We start from the raw sequence: 14,039 nt of genomic DNA on the forward strand, positions 1-14,039 counted from the left end.
GATTTCATTCAGTTAGCAACTTCATCATACAAGTGGTGTACTGGTTTCTTGTGTTGGCGGGGGGGGGGTCTTGTCAGAGGGAGAGTTTGAGTTGTGTGTTGGTGCATAGGAGAGGCTGTTGATGTGTGCACAGATGGCGTTGGCCATAGGATCATGTATGTGTTGAAGAACCTAGAGGCACTCCGCAGACAAGTTTTCAGGCTTCTGAGGAGTAAGGTGCCAGGCTGACAGCTTAGGTTCTATCTGTTAAGGAGCAGATCCTGTGAAAATGGGACCCTTGGATGCAAGACTGTGTCAAATGCTGCAGAGAGGCCCAGAATAATGAGGATTCCTGTGTGTTACACACAATTTAGCTACCCGAGTAATCTAATTAGTTACATTACGTTACAGTTTCCCTAGAAGCACTACCTGATAAAAGTGCTGGGCATATCAAAAACTGTAAAGGGCTGTCCTCACACACCACCAGGTGTCATGCTTCATCATAGGATGGCTCTCGCTCTCTAAAAAACAGGTTTGATAGAGAGCGGGCCTACACCTGAAGACAGGGAGGCACATCTAATTTTTAGTGGGGGGCCCGCGTGAGTAGTGAGTTTAAAATCCAATGTAGTGTCCCAGATTACATGCATTCATAGGACACATTACTAAATAAAATAAAAAATGTGGGCATTAGGGGAACTATTACCCCATCACCGCTGTTACCGTCGTTGACATGTTTCTGTCTATGGCTCTACTGAGTCTGCGGTTTTCTTCAGGACAAACAAACGGGCTCCTGATGAGGCAATTTTCTAAGGCCTGCCTTGTAGTTAGGGTGACTTATGTCCACCTCTAGCCTAACGCTTTGTTCATAGATATCCCAATATAGGGTCTTCAATACCCCATGGAAGAAGGATTTTAGGGACCCCTGTAGTAACACTTGCTTCAAGGTGCATCCCTTGCCATACACCCACCTCCCGAAGGCCTCTAGTTCCCTCCACTGTTTAAAAAACCGGGAGTTATGTGTTGACGATTCCTGTGTGTTCTCTGTTAAGGATCATGAGGTTGTTATCTGTTGGGGGACTTCTCTACTGTGGTTGGACCTAAATTCAGTCCTCGGGGCATCGAGGAGTTAGTGGGTGGTCGGTGAGGCCTTGTTTGATTAATTTCCCTAAACTGGTGACCGGATATGGTAGGAGACAGATGGGTCTGTAGTTGGAGAGCATGGCTGGATCAGCCAATGGTATCTTGAGCAAGGGGCATGACAGTGGCATGTTTCCAGTTGTCCATAAAAGTGGCTGAGTTGAAGGAGGCATTTTGGATGGGTGTTAGTGCTTCGCTGATCGGTAGCGCCAAGACACCCCTGGGTATACGTGCGCTTTAAAAATGTATTAACATAACATATAAGTCCTTTGGTGAAGGGGTGGTGGGGGGCAAGGGTCACATGGATGGTCTTCATGATAGCAGCCGTTTTGATGATGGTGCCAACAGGCCAAGAGGTCAGGGTTTGTTCTTCAGTCGTGATGGGAAGATGAGTTGTGATGGTTGCAGGGACCAGTCGAGGGTCGGAGTTTCCGTATATAGAGGTGATTTTGTTGCAGAAGAGTTTTGAGAGGTTGTTGCAAAAGTCTAGTGAGAGGGTGTAGATGCAGTTTAATGAATTAGAACTAGTCAAAGGAAAAATAGTCTGAAAATAGAGGACAACTAGGTATAGTATGTTTGCATGAGGTGTTGCAGTAGTTCACATGCTGTGTACACTCCTGCCATCTAGAGTTGGGCAAACAGAGGTTTTTTTCATTGCTTTAGAACCAAGACACAGGCAAGAGACACAGAACTCCAACCAGAAGAAGTTGAGATGTAGCCAAAAGAAACGCAGAAACCCAGAAATGAGAAGAAAATCAAAGTAATAACTATGACAATTCACCATGCAACTGGAAAAGAACATGAAGAACAGAGAAACTGAACAAAGAACAAGATTATCAAAACAGGGCCACAAGAGACAGAAGGTATGATTAAGAGTTTTCGGAGAAGGTGAGAGAAAAGCACTATGATCTGTGGAATTGAGGTTCTAAATAGAAAGGAGAAGCTGGAATAAGACTAACAGAAAGAAGACAAAATAGGAAAGCCTGGGATAGTAACACCAGGAGAAGGACTAAAAGCATGAAGCAGGAAGAAGAGCCAGGAAGAAGGTGCATGCCAAACAGACCCATGTAACTAAAAAGAGACACAGCAACCGTAAGAACAGGACTTAGGCTGGCAACAAATCACACTTGCACCTGAATCAACGCTTAACTTACCAGGAAGAAGGAGGAGGTAAAAAAGCGAATCAAATAAAGAGGCGAACTAGGAAAAAAGTGACAAAATGGTGCCATCTGCATTGGGGACCCGGGTGTGACCTTCATGTTGGTTACGACCCCTTAACCCCTTCGCCGCGGCGGGAATTCCGCCGCGGCGCTGGGGGGTGCGGGGGGGCAGCGCGGTGGCCCGGTGCTCATGACGGAGCCGCTCCGTCATGAGCCACAGTTGAGCTGTGCTCATGACGGAACGGTTCCGTCATGACTCCGCCCAGTTGCGTTGTCCCCCCGCACAGGCGGGGAAACAGCGCCGCGTGGGCGGAGCGGCCGCCAACGGTCGTGTCATGACGGAACCGTTCCGTCATGAGCACACGGCAACCGTGGCTCATGACGGAGCGGTTCCGTCATGAGCGGGGAAGGGGTTAAGGACTGACATAACATCTCATCCTTTGCAGGTCATTAAATGAGTACCATTAAGTTAGGAAATATCTACCACCAATTATTAAAGCACATGAACACAACTCATTGTGGTGACCCTCTATGTAAAGATTCAAAATATAATGTAAATAATAACACTAGAAGTGCAGGACACTGTTAGGGGATATATGTATAAGAAGGGAAGCGAGTGGACAGGGATTGGAAGAGCTAACAAATTGTATAATAACAGGATAAAAATAAAAACATGTGCCATGGGCAGCCAGCGCCGTCCAAAAGATCAAGGCAACAGATAGGACAACCAGAAGAGAGGATGGCCACCAACAAAGCACACTGAGGGAAAAATACAGTCAATAAACATGTAGGAGAAAGAAACTAAAACCAAAGCTGGCCTAACCCATTAGGCAATATAGGCAACTGGCTTGAGCACCAGGACAGGAAATACTTTACAGGAAGCAGAATTCTTGTGAGATAGGATTGGGTGAAGAAACAAACAGAATAGCAATGAATGCCTAACAACGGATGGGTGAACTAGAAATATGATCAACATGCAGCACAGGACTCCATTAAAAGTCAGATGAATCATGAATGAAGCCACCACAGAGAGGGAAAGAGACAGAATGTTATTATACATCGAGACAAAATCTTTCTAGAGAGGAATACAGTGGGCACCTGTGAAAGAACACCTTCAAAAAGACTGAGGGCAAAATAATCAAGAAACAAACTGGAGATCAAGAAAAAAAGATTGTGAGAGAATACCCAAGCAGAAGAACAAGGAAAAATATCAACAATGCGTGTAACTTGTAAAGGTGACCTAAAAAATGGGCTGTAGTATGGGCTGTGTGAAATTCCGGAGGAGTAAAGGGTGTTATGCTAGGAATTTGTGATATATTTTATCTTTATTTAAAGAAAATTGTTGCCACATTGTCACATAAGCATCTAAAAATGAATGTGGTCTTGAATCTCATCACCTGCCATTTGGTAATTGTGAATATCAGTACCAACCGCACATCATTTTTTCAGTTAAAAATGCGTCTTCCATATTATCAATGTTAACCATTTGGGCACAAACAAGAAATATTTATCTGATTTAGGGAGGTATGGTGTATGTGTGTACATTCATCAAATTTCTATTTTGGGTGGCCTTATTACCTGCAGGCATAGTTTGATAAAGTTGTATGCAATTCTGGTATAAGTGGGGTGAATTTCATTGTAAGTGAGATTTCACATCATAATTGAGATCAAGAAATTCGGCTGCGAGCCTGTGGCGACCTTCGGTAGATAGACATGGGGGGTGTGACTTTACTCATTGGAGGGCGCATTGTAGATTCCACTTTGCTTTTTCCTAATCTTTTCATCAGTTAAGGTACTGGATCGTGGTGGGTGTTCAATCTTTAATGTGCAATTCCTGGTTAGAGGATTACCAAAAAGGATATCATTTCGGTGGTCGTCAAAGTGCCCATCGTTTTGGAAATTTATGTGCAAGTCAGAGAGATACTACCAAATTAGAGGAAAAATGTGACTTGTGTAGAGTCTATGTGCTGAGTGATTCATCTCATCCTCTGGGACAGTTAAAATGATATTAGCGAGAGTTCGCCTTTTCCCCAGAATGTTCCTGTTTGTCTAGTGGGAGATTAACAGTTCACTCTAAAATGAATTGTGTGTTTCCAGTGGTGCTATGACACGTAAAGAGAGTAAGAAGTCGTTGTTGAAGTCATCCATCAGATCAGTATTTCTGCACCCATGAACCCGCCTCCAAAAAAGCCGAAAGGGGATGTGAGTGCGATACATACAAGACACTAGATACACAAAAACTCATATTTCTAGTAGTAGAATATTTGTTAGGTTTAATTTTGTGTGTGTTTGTATATATGGCTTTTCACGTAGGAAAGACGGAAGTGAAATAGGGCAGGCCAAAGAGATGAACGTTGGACATGGAATGTGATGTCATTACAAACAAGGTCAAAGTTCAAATTATGTACAGAGGTACGATCATTTTTGAGAAAATAATGTGAGGATTAATATGTAAAAAAATAACCTGAAAAGACAAATTGTATTAAGTTAACATAATAAATGCAGTTGATTATATTGCTTAGTTCCTACTTTCTTAGGATAAGAAAGAGAGCTACATTACTTTTCTGCTGGCATCTGAGGTTCAGCAGTGAATGGTCAAGAAGCTGGATGCATAGCAATAACAAGCAAAGGAGGCCTGATCCAGCCACCAGGTGACAATGAAGTATGAAACAAAAGCAGTGGCTCTCAAAGGAGGCTCATCCAGGTATCCATTCTTCTACGGGCTTTATTGAAAATATCCCCTCCTTTTAGGGAAGGACAAATGCTTCTCATCGTAATGGGTATCGGGTCCAAAACCTCAAATTACGAAGAGCTTCATTTCAAAGCAAGAGCTTCTAAAGGGGTCTTATTGAAGGAACAATTCACCAGAGGAACCTTATCGAAATCATTGACTTGCGTGCTATTCCAACTGTATTGCCACTTACCTTTAAACTTACCTGATCTTTTTTATTGCTTTTGGCCCTAGATAAAAGTGATGTATAAGCAATTAAATACAATACCCTGTTTTACCAAAGTCTGATCATCCACAGTGTAACATATCAAAAACACCAGTTCCAAAACGTGCCGAATCCATTGCACCAAGTCAAATTCTTACTACTGGATTCCCAAGACAAATGTAACATTCATATCACCAACAAGCAATGGGTTAACAACTCTTCATACATACAAGGTAAACGTTGTTCCATAAATAACCAGTTATTAGGATATTCAGCTCAATGTAGGACTCATATTGTTAAAACCCTACAAAGTGCATTCCGTGCTGACCAGAGGAGGGATATAAAACCCAGGTGAAGAAAAAGGCCAGTCACAAAATGCAAATAGACGGACTTGATGAACGGAATGAGTGCTGCTATTTTTCTGTGTAGCTTTGCGCAACTTACTATAGGTATTTACACTATGTCGCGTAAAAGCACTTCCATGTGCTCTAAGAGGTTTTACTCTTTGAACAACAAGCAGTCATGAGTCCTGGGATGTCGGCTTTCCTGATAGGAGGTACACTTGGAGTCCATCTTTCAACTAAACAGAAGCACACGACGGAATGCCCGGTGTGTCAAGATAGAGTGTAGCACCAATAAGGTCCTCAGCCTGCCTATGCAGTCATCAGAGAATTGGAGTCGGTGCATCCACTGAAATGGTTATTTTAACGTTCATTTTTTGGGCACACTCTGTATCACTGAATGACTTTAAAGTGTGCTCTCTACCTACTCTATCTCGAGAGAAGGCCCAAACATGAGCGGGCTACAAAGCTCTCTGAGGTCCACATTCATCAAAGTTTGACTGCATCATATCATCATATAACATTGTTTCAGCATCACTGCATTGCAGCATGTTGTTTGCATTGTCTTACATCATTGCACCGTGCAGTGCCCTGGCTGTGGTCTTTCATTATGCTGTTGTGTGAAACAAGTACATATCTTGGACAGTCTATGCTCCTAAGGAATTAGAATAGCCAGGAAATCTCCGGCACCTCAAAAGTCTTGGATTTGTGGCATGGTTGTCCTTTTGCTTGTGTTTGTTCACTTCTCTTTAATGCACTTACAAGTTGTGTGGGTCTGAGGTGCTGTGGTTGAAGAGCTGAATTTCCAATTTAGTCCTAAAGGCACCTAGTATGCCAGGGAGCAGTCATTTTGTTGGTGAGAGTCTGACATTGAGATGTCAATGCCAATCTTGGGAAAGCATATCAGCTAACGTATATACAACCAATCACAATATCTTTTCAATAGCAGCATTGCTTGAAGTTCTTAGACAGACCCAAAAAAGCATGGTGCATCTCCAGGAGTATGTAGGACATGTAGTTAATTGGAAAATTGAGACCATTGCTGAAATGGTCCTTGATAATATAAAGAGGGACACAGTACTTGTGACCATACACCAAACGTATGTAGTTACCCGTCAGGACCAAAGCAAAGCAGAAAAAATAATCTCAACTTTTGTTGCTTTGCGTGGAGGATTTTCTAGATTTTCTCTATCTGCATCTGTCATGCGTCTAAAGAAAAAATGAAGGGCGCTCTCCCGCTTCCTTAATGATGCAGGATGGGTGCCATGCCGCTATGTCAGGGGTGTACACTGGTGGAGCCAGTGGAGGCTCTACTGATGGAAAACTGACCATCCGTCAATAAAAATGTAAGCAAAAGTACTAGGAGTTTGAAAGAGCAGGGAGATCAGCATTTTCAGTGGCCCCCTCCACTAAACTCTAAATCAGGCCAAAAGTTTGAAAATGGTGATAATTCACGAGAAAAGTAACAGGATCAACCGAAGTCCAAAGATCATGGTTCTAAACCCCAGGGTGGATTTCTTAAAAGCAACATCAGTATTATCAGACATTGAAGGAGCCGGGGCTGTTATCTCAGTGACATTTGAAATAAAAGAGCCCTGGGAGGTATCAATGCTCTGATGAATGTTAAATGCACTCTCTGTGTGGTTGTGGTGATAAGAGAGCAGATCCATATAAAAGCACCCCTTCTTCCAAGGGACCCAAAAAGAGACAAGCACGTCAGCAGGGTATAGATGACAAAAAAACTGATCAGAACAGAAACAGCACTTCCAAAGGTAGAAGGTGGCTGCTACAAAGTGACAGAATGCTTCACAAAAAGAGGGTTCTCCTGATGGCCAGACTGTGGGTGGCGACTATCTGAGACAGTGCCGTGGACATCGCAATAGTCCACTTGAATCTCAAGCATCTCCAAAAAACTTCATCAAGTCGAAACTCCAGATGGGAATTTAAGTGAACTGGGCTTAATTCACACAAATCAAATTCAAATTGATAGGGATATCGAGTGTAAAATATCAATGATATTTTTGGCTCATTTAACAGATTCTTATGATATTATGCTAATTGAGAAAGTCTGGCCCACTCAAGTGGTAATTGATATCCCTATCAGGTAGCAGTTTAAAAGACTGCTGTCTCCTCAATGGTGTCCCATTCCCTTAGGGTCCAATATGTCATTAAAGGGCACTACAGTTGGTCACTGCCCTTTATAAAAGTCAGGCTCGGGATGAGGAACAGTCCAACATATTATTTCTTTATTTGATGTCCTCTGAAGCCAGCGGCCATGAGGGATTTCAAAGCAATTCTAGATGAGGTGCAATATCAGTGACTTATTTCTTCTTGCCCATCCATAATAAATGTGCTCATGTTCCCATTTTTAAAACATTATTGGCCCTGGAGATTAGTTTTCGGGTATAGACACCCGAACCAGCGCTGTGAAACCTAGGCAGTTAAAATTGTCATAGTGGAGGCTTAAAGCCACGTGTAAAAGTATGTTTGAAGTAGCTAACGGTATTTTCACCCAAAGTGTAGTGTTGGAGTCGCAGTATTTAACAGCTTTCATATATGGAGGGACACAATAAGAGTTTACACATTTTGTATCCTCATATGTCAACTAGCTGGACCTGCATTAAATCCAAGGCCGCAACTCTTCGATGCAGGATACACCCAAGCCCACTTTGTCTAAAGAAGTCTTCCTGCAGAACAAGGCCCTGAGTACTGAGCCAATGAGGTCCTAATCATCAGCTATTGTACCAAAAACAGTCAAAGAGATTGGTTTGAGGTTAGCTACTCTTCACATGCCAACCATGTATTAGAATTTCTTGTTTTAAGAGTATGTATCACAAGGATATTTTTAACAGTCCTCTTCCAATCACTCAAGCCTGGAAGGTGATCCTTCATCCAAAAGACACAAAGGAGATGCCTAGCACTATCAAATAGACCAATAGTTATTTTCTCACTAGTTGGAATCAATATACTTCTCAAATAGATTAAAGATATTGCCAAAGAGTAGCTTACCTTAAGTACTTCTTCTAACATCTCAAACATTTTACCACTAAATGCATCCCAGCATGTCTAGATAGCTGGAACCTGCCTAAAGTAATTTACTTCAAGTTGACACCATGAACGTATGGAGTAATTATTGGCAAGTAACAGAGTTCCCTGATTACATCAAATATCAGTGAATATGGAACTCACCAGCCACTTCAGAATGTCTATGTGCCAACTTGGCATGTCAACTTGGGAAGAACTATTTGAGCACTTTGTTTAGTCGATGGGAAGATCTGAGCCACAAAACAGAAAATACATTTTTGAGATACAAATATATACACTTATAGGCACAGACTTAGCCAGTGAAGCGGGAAGATTATAAAGATTGTTGCTCAGACTTAGAGGATTTTGTTACCACACCAAACAAGTACTTGAAGGAAACTTCAAGTGGTACAACTTACATGGTGAAATAGCAGAGTCAATTATGATGCACCCATCGAAGCTCTGGGAATGATGTTTACCAGTGCTGGACATAGAGAACATCTGGCAAGAATTTATAAATTTAAAGCTCAAAGTTTTTGGGCCCATCCAAAATGTAAACAACTGAAAGTAAATGATGCGTTCACACTTTAAATGCAGGGTTCTAGAAATAGTCCTGGGACCTTTTCAACATGTAACAATGATATAAATATCACACACTGTTCTACATGGATGGCTTGCAGTTGCTGACAGTAGGCACACTGCAGCTTAGCTGCTTGTGCAGTGGGTGAGGGAGTACTTGAGCATTAAGTTCATTCTCAAACACATTCATGAGAAACCTTCAGGAGAGTCAACAATGCTACTAGCCTTACAGAAAGCAGATCCTACAGTTCCAGCACAGATAGTTTCTGATGGATCATTCTGAGTGATTTAACACATTGGGAGTACAATCATTACAAAGACTCATAAGTGAAAATAATAAATGTTCAGCATCTTTAGTTAGACACATCTGTCTTCAAGAGTCAGTTTATTCCACTATTGAAAGTACAGCACATGCTGGCACACCAGAATTAGGCAATGCACTCAAAAATACATTCTGCTACTGACCAAGCCCGAAATCTCCAGTTTATGCATGCAAAATACAGCAATAATTAGGTCGCAAACTAGAATCAATGCAGAGATAACTTCAACACAATTGTAAAACCTCCCCTCCGGGCTTCCCGTTAAAAAATAATTACTTTTTGGGATCAGATTGCCACCCTACAGTCACAATATCAGGGGTGGGTGACCGTGATATACCAAAGAAATTGCCCAACTTGACTTAATCAAGGCAGCTTATGTCTGAGCTTCAGCCACTTTGCACATATTACCTGAGCGTTATTGGTAGCCATAAATGCCAAAAGCAACCAGACAACATATGCTACAATGTAAAATGTAAAGTTTACCAAACCTGCAGTTATGCGGCTCCTACTTGTATGTATCACAAAAGCAGCTGTCCCGTTTTAAATAGTCCACGTTAATCCCATAGGTCCACTCCCACCAGAAATCAATGTAGATATTATCTGGTAGCTTTAGGTGAATGCTGTCTCTTCATAAGTGTATGGCTAGAGGGCTAAGCCAGGGCTCATGCATTCACAAAAGATATGTTGTGTTAAGTAGCAATGTGTGGGGTGTATACCTTTCACTCCACTCAAACTTCAGATTTTGCTTCTAAAGCATTAGCAGAGGTGCTTACCAAAGTTGGGCTACTGTTCCAATTCTCTAACCCATTCTAGCTGCTATAGAACAAAGTTCTGGAGAGGTTGACTAGCACACTTTGAGGGTCAAAGGTAATGGTTTATTGATTAATATAACATGTAGCGCACCCAAAGAGCATTAAACAACTCGCTGAGACATATATTACAAATATTTACACCTTATGAGATCCTGTTTGGGGTCAGAATGTATATGCCTGACTTCACAGATAACAACACTCCTTATGACCAATCAAGGTTTGACCTATCACAACATTTGTGAGAACCAAACAGTGCTGTCTGAGGCATAAAGCTACTAATTCTGCACCTTCAACGCGTGCTGCTGTTGCTCGCGGGTTACTAAGGGCTGGTGACATTGTCGTAGAGCTGCTTCTTAGGGATGAAGTGTTTGGACCCATCTAGTAATAGTCTGTACCAGTTACTGCTGCCAAAGGCGCAAGAGCTGTTGTACTGCCGCCATTGCCAGGTTAGAAGAAAGAGACAGGTATTGGTTGATTCGCTCAAGCCGTACCATAGGATCAGACCCTCACAGCCGTCTAGTGATGCTATTGTAAAAGCTGCTGCAGATTCCACCACAGCCAGCACATGTTCTCCATGATCTTCCGAATCTTACCAAAATGAAAGTTTGTACAAGCATTGAGCAAAACATTTTTTTTGTGCTTGGATAGAGATTTTTTGTCTTGCAATAACAAAATGTAAATGAAATTCGGGCATAATTTGCCTTTTTTCTCCCAATGTAGAAAATACATGATAGGGTGACCTTGGTAGATGTTTGGTGCATAGGGCTCACAACTGCAATCCTCACTGGAACAGGAGGGACCAGAGACTGGTGAAAGACAGAGGTAAAGATAGATGGGTGAAGTCACTGGAGTAGGGAATGTTGATACACAAATTAGGTAGAGAGATAGATAACTTTCAGAGGTGTACGTTAAAGAGAGAAATGAGAGATAGCCATGATGAAAGAAATGTGGATGTAGAAAGAGGACGCTACAGAGCGAGAGAGGTAGAGAAGTAGGTAAGATTTTAGTGTAAGGGGAAGTAAAAGAGAAAGCTAGAGAGATATGGAAGGCAATATAGGGAAAGGACAGGGGTACAACAAGGGGCGAGATATAGAGCGAGGTGAGATAGAAAGAGAGATGAGTTGCAGAGCCGGGTAGGCAGAAAGAAGTAGAAGTAGACAGGTATAGACATGCAAGTCGGTTACAAATAATTGGTGGTGAGGCAGAAAGAAAAGTAGAGATGGGTTGAACTGTAGAGTGAGAGCTGAGGTGGACGGAGAAAAGAGCAGACATATCGAAAGACAGAGGTGAGGTAGATAAAAAAAAGGTGAGGTTACATGCAGCAGTGGAGAGAGGGCAGGTTAGAGAGGAAGAGAGTGACAAGGTAGAGAGAGGAAGTGAGATCGATGACTGAAGAAAGAGGTAGAGAGACAAGGTAGAAAGCGTTCGTTGAAATAGAGGAGGAGGTACAAAAATGAACTGTGTGTGCGATTGTGGGGGTAATGATTGATGAAAGAAGACTTGGGGGCATATTATCAAACATATTATCAAACACGGTGTTAAAATTATCGCTGCTTTAGACACCAGAACATGGGCTTCTATGGGAATTCTCTGCGGCATATTATCGAGCTCATTATCGCCGCTTTAGCGGCAGTTTTCTGCCGCTAAAGTGGCGATAATTTTAACGCTGTTTCTTGATAATATGCCCCGTAGTGATGGAGAGGTAGTGAGACAGGAGTAATGTTATGTGAGTATACTTAGTATACAGAGTGAAAGGAGATGGAGAGGTAAGGTAGCTAACAAACTAATGGTGAGTTAAATTGAGAAAGATGATGTAGTGCGAGAGATGTGAGGTAGTGAGAAAGAGGTAGAGAGAGATTAGGTAGAAAATAATGAGGTAAAGAGGGAGTGAGCATGACAAAAAGAGGCAAGATATAGAAAAGTAGAGGGAAATAGAGATGTGATAAAAAAAATAAGGTTGAGAGAGAGGTGTGGTTCAGAGAGATAGGGAGAAGTGAGATAGAGAGGGGTTAGCAAGGAGAAGATGTTGAGGTAGGCACATTGAGTGGAGATGAGGCGATATGGCGTGAGGTAGTGAGAGACTAATGGGTGGGGTAAAGCAGTGGTTGGATACAGAAAGAAGTAACGTTAGAGAGGTATGGGGTAAGTACATAAAGATGAAGAGACAGATTTAAAGAGAGAAGGGTGAGGCAAGGAGAGAGACAGGCAGAAAGATGGATATGGCAGAGAAAGAAGGTTCGAGGGTGGTAAAGAGAAGTGATATTGAGGTAGTCAGAAAGAGAGGTAGGTAGAGAAGTATATTAGAGCAAAGGCCAACGATTTAGTCATTGGTGAGCAGGAGCGGCCGCTACTGAGCCTGGGCGATAGGGGTTGGGGGTGGGGGGGTAGCAGAGGAGGGAATAAAGCAAATAAAAATAAACTGACTTGGTACTTGGGTGCTGCTGCCTCTGCTCCGTCACCACTGCGCCGCAACAGGAAGCTCCCAGCCTCCCAGAAGAACAAGTTACTTACCTTCGGTAACGCTTTTTCTGGTGGATACAGTATCTGCCTGTGGATTCCTCACCTTGTGAATATCCCCTGCGCCAGCATTCCACGGAACTTTTCTTCCCCAGCACTCCACGTCGACGTTGGCGACGTCATAATGCATCGGCTCCGCTCGCGACTCCGTACGACGTCACCGGAGCCATAAGAAGCCCACGTCGGCGTGATGACGTCAGTTCCACCCATTTTTTCCCCGTGCCTTCGAGGCGAACAGGTGGACTAACGACAGACTCAAAGTATACACAGTATACAATAAACCATAACATATATATATAATATGCAAAGGAAAGGAATGCAAAGAAAAACAAGCATTTCCTACAACTGTACCATACAACAAAAACACATATCTACAAGACCTTTTTCATGGTATATGAAGGTGGACAACGGGGAGGCGGGTGGGCCAGTGAGGAATCCACAGGCAGATACTGTATGTAAGCAGCATTGTGATTGGCCTGAGAGCCCTGAATCGGCACTCAGACAGGGGCTTGGAGGTTTTGTATGTTCCCCACCAGGCTTTGTAATGCAGCTTAGTGGGGAAGATGCAAAGTGCGCATGACGGTTTGACTGGCTCTCTTAGGCTGGTCAACCCGTCATGCGCACTTTAGAATGTGCTTTACACTCTTCCCCTGCCCCTTGCATTGGCCAGCCCAACCAACCCGCCTGCCCCGCCCCACTCCCGATCAGGAAGGAAAACTAAAATCGTTTTAGTTTTTCTTTTTACACTGCTCACAGAGCAGTGGGGGCGACGCTCCTCTGCCTTAGCAGAGAGGCTGCCCCTGTTTTTGAGGTTAAGAATGATGAGGTACAAGGGAGAGAGGCAGACAGCGGCGGCTCCTCCACTAGGGCAAAGGAGCGTCGCCCCACTGCTTTCTCGCAGTGCGAGAAGCAGAAACATAGAATGGTAATAAATCCCGTTATTACCATTTTATTTTTCCTTGCGGGCGGGGCTGCTCTGCGAGCAGGGGAGGAGTGGTGTGCCCACTCCTGAGGGCACAATGACTGTTTGGTCGGCCCACTGGGGCCACCCAAACCAGTCATGCACACTCTGCCCTTTCTCCATGCAGGCTGCAATGCAGCCTACATGGAGAACATGGCCTCCACGTAAGTCCCTGGCTGGGCGGTGTCCCCACCAATCACAATGCTGCCATTGCAGCGTTGTGATTGGCTTTGGGGAGGGGTGGGAGGCTGCCTGCTTCGTGTTCCTACAGGA

Source organism: Triturus cristatus, chromosome 9 (assembly GCF_964204655.1).
Source record: "Triturus cristatus chromosome 9, aTriCri1.1, whole genome shotgun sequence".
NCBI classification, from domain to species: Eukaryota; Metazoa; Chordata; class Amphibia; order Caudata; family Salamandridae; genus Triturus; species Triturus cristatus.